This window comes from Mesoplodon bidens, assembly GCF_964165515.1.
Source record: "Mesoplodon bidens genome assembly, chromosome: 2".
Taxonomy (NCBI): Eukaryota; Metazoa; Chordata; class Mammalia; order Artiodactyla; family Ziphiidae; genus Mesoplodon; species Mesoplodon bidens.
The window spans coordinates 69804144-69815300 of NC_138177.1; the positions used below are offsets into that span (position 1 = coordinate 69804144).

Genomic DNA, 11157 nt, shown 5'->3' on the forward strand with positions numbered 1-11157 from the left:
ACAGTTCTGGAGGCTAGAAATCTGAAATCAAGGTGTCAGCAGGGCTATGCTTCCTCTGAAACCTGCAAGGGAATCCTTTGCCTCTTCCCACGTTTGGTGATTTGCCAGCAGTCCTTGGCGTTCCTTAGTTTGCAGCTGCATCCCTCCAATCTCTGTGTTTTGTCACAGGGCGTCCTCCCCATGTGTCTCTATCTTCATATTGCCGTCTTCCTATAAGGACACCAGTCGTATTGAATGGGGGCTCATTCTACTTCAGTATGATCCCATCCTAATGTAACTAATTACATCTGCAACAACCCTATTTCCCAATAAAATCACATTCTGAGATACTGAGGTGTTAGGAATTCAATATTTATCTTTTAGAGGGACACAATTCAACCCATCACAACATCCAATTAAAATTTTTTAATATCAAAGGGTGAAATTTTACTTCAGAGTTTAAATAATATTAATTTATTCAGATATTGGAAAATTTGCATCACAAGATTTTCCATTAGAACATACAACCAAATAAATATACAACAAAATTCTAATTTTATATGTCAATACAATGTACCTTTTGTTTATGAGTAATTATATATTTTCATGGAATACATCTAACTACTTAGATTTATATTTCCTAAGACTATTATAAAAACATAATAAATAAATTATGGAAAGAATCTTGTGATATAGATTACTCAAATCAGTAAGGTTCAGATTAAAATGATGTAGAGTGAATATGATTATCCATTTTTATAAAAATTATATATAATAAATTATAAAAATCAGATAACATATCAATTGTGCTCATTCTCGTTACTTAATTTGTAATAATCTAATGTAGTGTGAAGCTAAAATTTTATGAAACAATGCCGTAAAAGGCATGGTATTTCTTTTGCAAAAATGTGTGAACACATATCAAATTCTGGGGTTTGGCTTTTGGAGGTAAGTTAGAGCCATGTATTAATATCAGAAATCATTCCATTAACTTTATTAGACATCATGACTAAACTTTGTGCATACATGTGAAGAAGGAGAAAGACGTATACCTTAAAAGTCAATCAGTCTGTGCTTTTCATTTGTAAATGTGAAACAGGAGGTAGGAAAGGACAACCTATGAGATGCCTCAAGAACAAATGTGTGCTCAGAGGGCTCAGTTCCAGGAACGACTCACATGGAAGTTGAGGATTTGCAAGTTGATTCCCTTGGAAAGTCTTTGTGCATCCAAATTGTGAGTGTTACTGCTTGGCGAAGCTTATGTCACATGGAGAACTTTAGCAGCGAATGATCTGGGAAATGTAGCTTTTAACTTTCCAAGTAGGATAGGTTAGGAAGGTAAGCTAGGATGTGGGTCTTGAGTAAACCAAACTAGTTTACAAAATTTACCACTGTGGCCTTCAGTAGAAATTACCAACAGTGTTGCCCTGAACTTCATGCTGAACAGACTTAACACTAAATCTCTGTGTGTGTGTGTGTGTGTGTGTGTGTGTACCTTATATTTAACATTGCAGTCTAAGAATCTCCTGGAAACTGTAGTAGCTGGCCCACAGGTACATAGTCCTGTCCTTGTGAAGGGAGGTAAGATGATTCTTGAGTCCTGTAGCCAGAGATGAAGTGACTTTATTGGTGAGTGCAGACTAACTCATAAAACTATAAAGAACAACGCCTGCAAAGGAAGAACCTGGAAAGAATCTAGATAACTTTTTCTATGAGTGCTTTATCAGATTTCATCCAACGTCTCATGCTAGTTATTTTTATATACTTACATCTGTTTCGTTACTGTTTATGGTAGCAAACAAAAACAAAATCTAAAGCAAAAAGTCTGTAAATTTACATGGAGGGGGAATAGCAAATAAATGGAGTAGAACTGTTGAGAGACATTGATTCTGTAGCAAATCAAGTGAGAAGCCCAAGAGACTGAGTAGGTCTTTGAAGATGTAAAAATAAAATAATCCCCTAAGGAAAAGTAAAAATAAGAGGAATCCCCTGTGGAAGGAACATAGAAATGGACCCAGTGTGGCTAACAGGGACCCAAAGTAAAACGGAACCAGGCAGTCATGACAGATCTGGGGTTCAATCACATACTTTGTGTTCTTAGAAAAACCACAGACAAACAACTATAAGGACTTCTGATTCCGCTAAGGGTCCTACCTGGAAAAGCCCCCAACGAGAAACTCCAGTGACAGCCAATCACAGAAGACTTGCAGTCAGACTGAGCACTTGCAGTCAGGCTGCAAGGGCCATCCAGTCCCCTTTGCAAGTCCCCCAACTGTGACATCTGCAGGTTTTGCTTCTGAAAATCCCTCATCTCTTTCACCCTCCAGGGACGTACGTTGGGCGCATATCCCCAGTTTGCAAACCTTGCAAACAATAAACCTTGTCTTTTGCTTTAAGACAACGCTGACTCTTTTCTGGGTTTTATTTATGATTTAGGACAACAAAGAACAGATGAAACAAGCTGAATCCACAGAGCTCATGAGAAGGATGTAAGAGCTGTTGGGACCTTAGGGTCCTCAATTATAAAGGAAGAGCTTTGGGCAAGGTGGTTGCACAACAAGGGTACTTTCATGTCTGCTATTCATCAGTGAACATTCCCAAGGAGGTCCCATCATCACCATTCCTGGCTCTTGGCCTGAATATGGACAGGGTTTCTGCTCTTCCAGGTCCTCCCAGTAGGACAGGGGAAGGGCAATAGCACTGGACCAGTGAGGAACACCAGGCTGTGTGGTTTCAAACAAGTCACCCAATATCTCTGAGGTGTCGGGGCTGGATAACCTCTAAAGTTCTTTCTAGCTCTGTTGTTCAAATGTGTTTCCCCCTGAAGCATGGGCTCTCTGTCCAGGTTGTTCCCTGGAGACCTAGGAGTGGAGAAATGGGGAGCAGGATGGGAACTCAGGCCATAATATGGAGACAGAGACATCCTTTTGCCCCATCCCAATACATTTCGCCTCCCTTGACTTTGAATCTGTACCTCTTGGAACAGGAGCTCTGCAGTCACAGGAATCTCTAATATGTAACCCACATAGACTTCCCTGTTGGGGATGATTTTCCTTCCTTTTCTGATAAAACTTTGAATCTTGGCCCTATAATGCAGTTTTGAAACATTCTTTGCACTAGTAATCGTTCCCTTCCACACCTCTGCAGGGTCTATATCCAGGTTGCCCCTGTCACAGCCCTTGGTGAAGGGAGACATGTCTATTCCATAAAATGGAAGTGAAGACTTTATTCCTTTTGGCTCAGTTTTTCCCTCCCTAGGCCTCCAAGAGGGGCCACATGGGCAGAGTGTAGCCGAGCCTGGGAAGACACAACTGGCTTCCCCTAATTACCGAGGTTTCCGATAATTTTCTCAGAGTTGGAACTCCAGCACAATGCAACCCTAATCGATGTCCCTTTTTTGGAATGATTCTGCTACCTTTAGCCCTGGAGCCCTGACTCCTGGTCCCAAGGGGGCGAGTCTGGGAAATCATTCACACACCAACATTGATGCCCCCCTCTGCCCCCCATGCTGTGGATATAAGCCCAGAAAGGAGTAGGTCTTGAGAGGTGGCATCTGAGTCATCGAGGCCCTGGACATCAGCCTCCCACATCCTCTTCATGGATGTGTCCTCAAGACCTGATTGTACTCAGCCGGCACGGTGAGCAGACATGGTGAAGCTGTTGCCATGTTTCCTGGTGCTCATCAACCCTCAGTGTTCTTTGCTCAGGAAGGTAGAGTTTGGCAAAGGCTGTGCCTGTGGTCTAGCCTGAGGGAACTGAGGTTGCTCAAAGCTGGTCCAGGGAACTCTTAGCATGGAGGAGGGTTAAGGGAGAGAGTGAGGTATGTGGTCTCCTAATTTTATGGAGAAGTGAGAGAAGAGATCTTTGTGTTCCAGGTTGTCTAACTTCTTTCCTCTATCTCCTTTTCTCTCCAACAGACAGGAGAAGGGTAGCATTTGTGTTCCCCATTGAGTCACATGATTCCTTTGCTGCACTGGAGGTGGAGCCCATCAAGGCCTGGAACACAGTATATGATAGATTCTATGCTAACCTCACCCATGAAATAGTCTCTAGGCATATAATAACCTGGAGCAAGAAAATGAGGTCCTCCTCTTTAAAGAAAAGATTGAAGTGTGTAGGGGGTTTGTGAGTGGTTCTGATACATTTTTCAAGATCCCATAGAGCTCTCCTGGTCCAAAGCACCTCTATGTGGGCCGGGAGTCTGCCCCAGGGATTGCAGAGCTCTAGGACGATGGGAATCCCACAGTGAGGAGGAGTCTGGAGAAGGAAGGGATTCGCTATGGGGACAAAGGCAAGCATTTCCAGGGGCAGGAGCAGGATTCCTTTGGCGGTGACTTTGATAAGAATCAGTCCTTGGTGGGAGATGTTGGAGATGTGAACTTGTGGGACTTCTGTCACCAGTTGAGATTAACAGTGTCTATCATGGTGAGACTTTCGGTCCTAATGTCCTGACCTTCGAGGGCACCAATGGCTGAGGTGCATGGCGAAGTGTTCACCAAGCCCTGGGTGTAGCTCTAAGGTTCTTTCAGCTCCTCTCAGTGTTCAGGTCCTGAAGGGCAAACCTCGGAGATTAAACCTCTCTCTCCCCATGTGTCCGGCTCTTCAGTATTTCTTTGCTGCACGTTTTGGAACCTTGCCTAAGCTCTGTTGGGACTGCTCTCCCTCCCCCCACACCCCCACGGCTTGTGGGATCTTAATTCCCCTACCAGGGATTGAACCCACGCCCTTAGCAGTGAAAGCGCAGAGTCCTAACCGCTGGACCGCCGGGGAATTTCCCCCTCCCTCTTCAATGCACCATCACCTGATGGGAGTGTTTGTTAGTAGGCAGCCTATTGAAGCAGTAATCACTGGGGATCAGAACTGAGGAAGTTTTTGAGCTTAGAGGTACCTTAGAGACCACATGGAATCATGGTTTTCATACATTTTTTTGAAAACTTGAGGCCAAATAATACTTTATGGCAACACCCCCCCCTCAAAAAAAAACCAACAACAACAAACAAAAACTGGTAGAAGCAATGTATATCTTTCTGAGCCGTTTAAATCTTCACTATTTTTTGGAAGGTGTTAGCTGTGGGTGAAATCCCTAATTCTTTCCCAGAGACCTTCTTTCCAAGTAACACAATATGAAAAGTGATGCTTTAGACCAAAGCCCTTATGACACAGAGTTTGAGGACCTAGAGAGGAAAGGAATGGCTGCAAAAGTAATAGTCTAGCTCAGAGTGGAAATGAAATGCAGGTCTTCTGATTCCCTACATAGTGGATGTACTCTGGCTTTGGTCCCAGCCCCTTTCTTCCCATAACTAAGCCTCCACTCCACATCCAAGAGTGGGTTTTGGCAACTGTGTTTCCATTATGTGCTCTTAAATCACTGACTACACTTGATTTGGACCAATGGTGATCTCCTGACCCAGACTGGACTAGGTGGATTATTCCTCTATTCATACTTTTGAATTAAGAGTGAGAGATTCTCCTTCAGTTTGAGCAGAGTTGAAAGGTGGAGAGAGATAATTTCCTGGATTCCTGGTTCTTGTTCCTGATAAAAGTGCTTTCAGTAAATCCTTTCAGATTCATGCTACCTTCTACTGGAAAAGTCTTTACTGAAGACCCCTACACAGTGTCTTCATAATTTTCTATCATCAAGAGACTTAAATTAGCAGGTTTCAGGTGAACAGCTGTTTGTTGTTGACTTCCAGGAGCCCAAACTTTTTTTTTTCCCCTGTATAGACTTTCTACATTGTCAGAATTTGGTTTAGGTATTTGGCCCAATCTTAAAAATAGAAAATCCCATATAAATTATCTCATACGATATTCAGTCTCTCTGTGAATATTTCTCAATGTTAACATTTGTGCTGTAATACAATATATCATGGAGAAAATTTGTTCTTTAGAATTATATCCTAAAAAGTAATAGGGATTATGGGGGGAAATATGGTTTAGGGCATAACATCAAAAACTTATGCAATGATGTAATTGGCTCAATGTCAAAAACAGTGACTATTCCAATAAAACTATTATCATTCATATATCAAGTTACAATAACCAAATAGTGGACTTTACCTTAAAAAAAACCCAGATAAATCTAACTTGATAGAAAGGTGTATAAGTAAATGTTGAGTAGTGGAGATAAAGGCAAAATGCACCAAGATGAGAGACAGCACAGAAGGTACTTCTAAGACAGAGCACATGCCCAGGTGGACCGAGGAAGAATATTTGTTTCTGCATTCCTCCAGTTTGCTGTATTCCCTTGTTTTGGTATACTTTGTGATAGCTGCTGTTACTTGGTGGTGGAAAATAGTAACTGGCTGAGAAAAAAACAATGATGCAACATCTATATTACACTGATATCATTCCCTCACTTATCAGTCACACCTGAATTAGTTCTTGTCCCAAAGCAAGATCTGTAGCTGAACAGAGTGTACTAAAGACCAGTGGTGGTGGTGCTGGAATTTCTGTATTCAAGGGGCTTAGGAGTGGCAGTCTAGTTGAAAAGGGGTACTAGGGGGTACTATATTGAAGCTACATTTGAATAGCAAGCATATTTTATTATTTATTTTTTACCTAAGTCACATCATCTCCTCCAAAGTTGGCTCTGGCTTTGTTAATTACATAAGAAAATGATGTGGCAGAAAGAATGCTGTTCAGAGATGGCCTGGAGCATCGAAAGCTCATGCAGTGATTTTTTTTGTTTTTTTAATTTATTTAGTTTTGGCTGTGTTGGGTCTTTCCTGCTGCGTGCGGGCTTTCTCTAGTTGCAGCTAGTGGGGGCTACTCTTCGTTGTGGTGCGTGGGCTTCTCATTGCAGTGGCTTCTCTTGTTGCAGAGCACAGGCTCTAGGCACGTGAGCTTCAGTAGTTGTGGCATGCGGGCCCAGTAGTTGTGGCTCGCTGGCTCAGTAGTCGTGGCTCACTGGCTGTAGAGCACAGGCTCAGTAATTGTGGCACATGGGCTTAGTTGCTCCACGGCATGTGGGATCTTCCTGGACCAGGGATAGAACCCGTGTCCCCTGCATTGGCAGGCAGATTCTTAACCACTGAGCCACCAGGGAACTCCCGACGTGATTTCTTAAGTAGTGTATTTGGCCCCACGGGCTGAGATTCAGAAGCATCAACAACCATTTCAGTTCAGAGATCTGCTTAGGGTGATAACCAAGATGAAACAAAAGGGAGGACAGGAGAGAGACCTTTCCCAATTGTACTTTACCAGCCTGAACAGTTCTTCAGGAAGAGGCCATGACAGCAGCTTCTGGGGCCCAGAACCAAACATTCCTGCCCTGAATGTACTTCTGAGGCTGTGCCATTAGGTGGGAGCTCCCAGGGGGTGTCAGAAACAGGAGATGTCAAAAACATAAGGCTCAAAGGGATGGATGGGAATCAAGAGTATTTGATTACACAGAAAGAAAAAGGAAGATGTATCAATTGAGACATGGTGATGGGCATTGCCAACATCCTAGATTACTAAACTGTTCAAAAGGTTTCCAATGTCCCCAGTGCTGCTCTCAGAGTGAACAGAAGTAGAATTCTCTCCCAGCAGGGGTAAATCCATGGACTTCAGATTAATCTCTCAAGGGATTGCTCCCAAATGAGTTTATATATTGACTCAGGACAATCGACGTCAGTTCACTGGTGTCTTGTGAAACCAAACCAAAATTTTCTTCAACTATTTTCATTCTCTCAACCATTACAGAGTTTCTATTATTGCCTTTGGCAACACTGAGTCCTGGGTTTGGAGAAAATAATTTTGCCTGGGATATCTGATTTAGTAGCTGTGGTAGTAGCTTGTTTTCTACATTTTGTAGGTGGAAGTCAATGCTGTGGTAATCTTGTGTGCTCTGTTGAACTCTTTGAACTGTTTAAAGAAAGAGCTCATTCAACTTTGCAGGGCTTGTAGGAGCCATGCTTCCCTTGGTGGAAGAAGCCCAGGCTGCAGATGCTGAGGGAATGTGACTCTGCAGTGTGACGCTGGCTGAGACAAAACAGAATTAGAAGTCGGGGAGAATGAATTTAAAGTCTAATTTCTTTGGATTTTTAATTCACAAGGTGAAAAAATTTGACTTTGGACTTTACTTACGAGGGAATGTAATTTTTGGACTTTAATCTCTCCCTGGAAATTTAATGATGAAGAGTTTTGTATTTAGATTTGGGACATTATATGTTGTGGGCAATTATTACTGAAACACATTAATGTTGTCATTGAATTTCACTGCAGAACTTTTGATGGAACCATATTTGGATTATATGACTAGAAATAATTTGAACTGGGAACAGTAGGGAGTTAATTTTAGACTTGGTTGTAGCATGGCCTCAGAGTTAATTTAATTATTCTATTATTCTGACTATTATTCCGCCAGCAGTCATAGGAGAATTTATAAAGTAGCACTGGGGATAGTTACATCTCTGGTTGGTCAAAAGTATATTAATTGAGCCACTTTAGATTAAAAGAACAAAAGATAGAGGTATTTTTGAATGAAGTATTTGCTCCCCATTCCTGATGTTTCCTTCCACCGGATGGAAGCAGCATTAGAGGAATGTCCCTGACCTCACTTCCCTTATCCTCATTCATCTCCAGGGGAGAAGTCAGTCATGTCCTGCAGCTGGCTAATACAGGCTTGGTACACTTCTTCCCAACTCTGCATTCAGTGACATCACATTGGTAGTTTGAAATCAGCCCTAGTGGGAGTATTTAAAGCATAGAACCAGCAAACACTACAAATCAGGGCTTTTTGTTCCAGATAACCAATTTACCAGCAGTATATCTGTCATTTACTCTGAAAGGAGTGACTTGTCCTATTATTGACTTTGGGATAAGGAACTGAGCATATGTATGTCAGTCCTTTTCTCTTCCCTCCATGTGTGTGTGTGTGTGTGTGTGTGTGTGTGTGTGTGTGTGTGTGTGTGTGTTGGGACCTACCTGTCTGCAAGTAGCACTTGTTTGGGTCTACTCTCAGCTATTTGGCGACTTTGACAGTAAATACTCTTCACCCATTAGGAGTAATCTGTCTGGTCTAGCACCACCTGGGACTGGGTGAGTAAAGCTCTTTATATCTGGGGATTGGTATTAAGTCATCTTCACCAACCAAGTCCCCCAGCCCCTTCAGTTTTAAAGTCAATGTTTTGAACTCTGTCTGCCTTCTTAATTTCTATCAATTGGTTCAAAACTCAGTTGGAAAGGAGAGTAGAATTTATAAGCATCCTTATACCTCAACACTTGCATTTTCTCTCTTGAGTTTTTTGGAAGTTGTATGTATATACATTCTTCTACTGGTTATTTTTAACTTAAAAATATTCCTTTTTTTTTCTAAATTATATTTTTTATTTTGAGAAATGACCCTACCAAGAGCTGGAAATTTGCATCAGAATTTTTAAAACTAAAACTCAAATAATTTAAAGAAAACTTTACCCTCTGTCCCAGATGCAAGCACAGTAATGAAATTATGCTGTCTTTCTTACATATTTTTTCAATGAGTCAAAATTTTTAAAATAGACTTTTAATTTTGAAATAATTTTATATTTATAAATAAGTTGCAAAAATAAGGCAGAGAATTCCTTTATGCCCTTTACCCAATTTCCTCTAATTTTAACATCTTGCATTACAGGTACATTTGTCCAAACTAAGAAAATCAGCATTGGTCCATTACTATAAATTGAACTCCAGTTTTCATTCAGATTTCCCTGGTTTTTATACTAATGTCCTTTTTCTGTTTAAGGATTCCAGCCAGGACATGACGTTACCTTTAGTCATCATGTGTCCTGAGCCTCACTGGTCTGTGACAATTTCTGGGTCTTTCCTTGTGTTTCACAACCTTGACAGTTCTGAAGAGTACTGGTCAGGTATTTTGTAGGAAGTCCCTCAATTTGAGGTTATCTGATGTTTCCCTCCTTATTAGACTGGAGTTGTGGGTTTTTAGCATAAATGATTTATTAAAAAATACTTTATAAACACAATAGACGTAGATATTTATATACATTATATAATATTATCTTGAATTCTAAAAGCTGAGTAATAGATAACATTTAAGTAGCTTTTATAACTTGCCTTTTTTATTCAACTTTGTCTTAAGAGTCAGCCCTTTTGAAATACAGGTTTTTTTTTTTGCTATAATGTGATATGTGCATTTCTGAAAACCCTCATGCTCAGCATAATTGTGCACTAAAAATAGCAGGGCTTGTGGGATAACTAAACCATAGATAATTAAGGACAGACGACTCAAAACCCATGCATGGGAGACCTTCAAGATGGCAGAGGAGTAAGACGTGGAGATCACCTTCTTCCCCACAAATACATCTACATGTGGAACAACTCCTACAGAACACCTACTGAACGCTGGCAGAAGACCTCAGACTTCCCAAAAGGCAAGAACCTCCACAAGTGCCTGGGTAGGGCAAAAGAAAAAAGAAAAAACAGAGACAAAAGAATAGGGATGGGACCTGCACCTCTGGGAGGGGGCTGTGAAGGAGGAAAGGTTTCCACATACTATGAAGCCCCTTCACTGGCGGAGATTGGGGGGTGGCGGAGGGGAAGCTTTGGAGCCGCGGAGGAGAGTGCAGCAACGGGGGTGCAGAAGGCAAAGCAGAGAGATTCCCGCACAGAGGATCGGTGTCAACCAGCACTCACCAGCCTGAGAGGCTTGTCTGCTACCCTCTGGGATGGAGTTGGGCTGGGAGCTGAGGCTTGGGCTTTGGAGGTCAGATCCCAGGGAGAGGACTGGGGTTGGCTGCGTGAACAAAGCCTGAGGGGGCTAGTGCACCACAGCTAACTGGGAGGGAGTCCAGGAAAAAGTCTGGAACTGCCTAAGAGGCAAGAGACAATTGTTTCGTGGTGCACGGGGAGAGGGGATTCAGAGCACCGCCTAAACGGGCTCCAGAGACGGACGCGAGCTGTGGCTGTCAGCGCAGACACCAGAGACTGGCGTGAAACTCTAAGGCTGCTGCTGCAGCCACCAAGAAGCCTGTGTGGTGATCCAGGGACAACTTCCCCAGGAGAACACATGGTGCGCCTCAGGCTATTGCAACATCACACCGGCCTCTGCCACCGCAGGCTTGCCCCACATCCGTACACCTCCCTCCCCCCACCGGCCTGAGTGAGCCAGAGCCCCTGAATCAGCTGCTACTTTAACCCCGACCTGTCTGAGCAAAGAATAGACGCCCTCAGGCAACCTACAGGCAGAGGCAGGGCCAAATC

At 42.5% G+C, this 11157-nt stretch overlaps 1 protein-coding gene across 13 annotated transcripts in view; it reads left to right on the forward strand.

Annotated features, from left to right (window-relative positions):
* The window catches only part of CRP (C-reactive protein), a 73440-nt gene that overhangs the window by 36185 nt on the left and 26098 nt on the right, over positions 1–11157 (forward strand). The window contains exon 3 of one of the 13 annotated variants that reach the window (XR_014015126.1): positions 1079–1163. The exons of the other annotated variants lie outside the window; for them this stretch is intronic. The gene's annotated coding sequence lies outside the window, so the exon portion shown is untranslated. Of the gene's footprint in view, positions 1–1078; positions 1164–11157 lie in introns of those variants that run through there. 13 annotated transcript variants of the gene reach the window in all.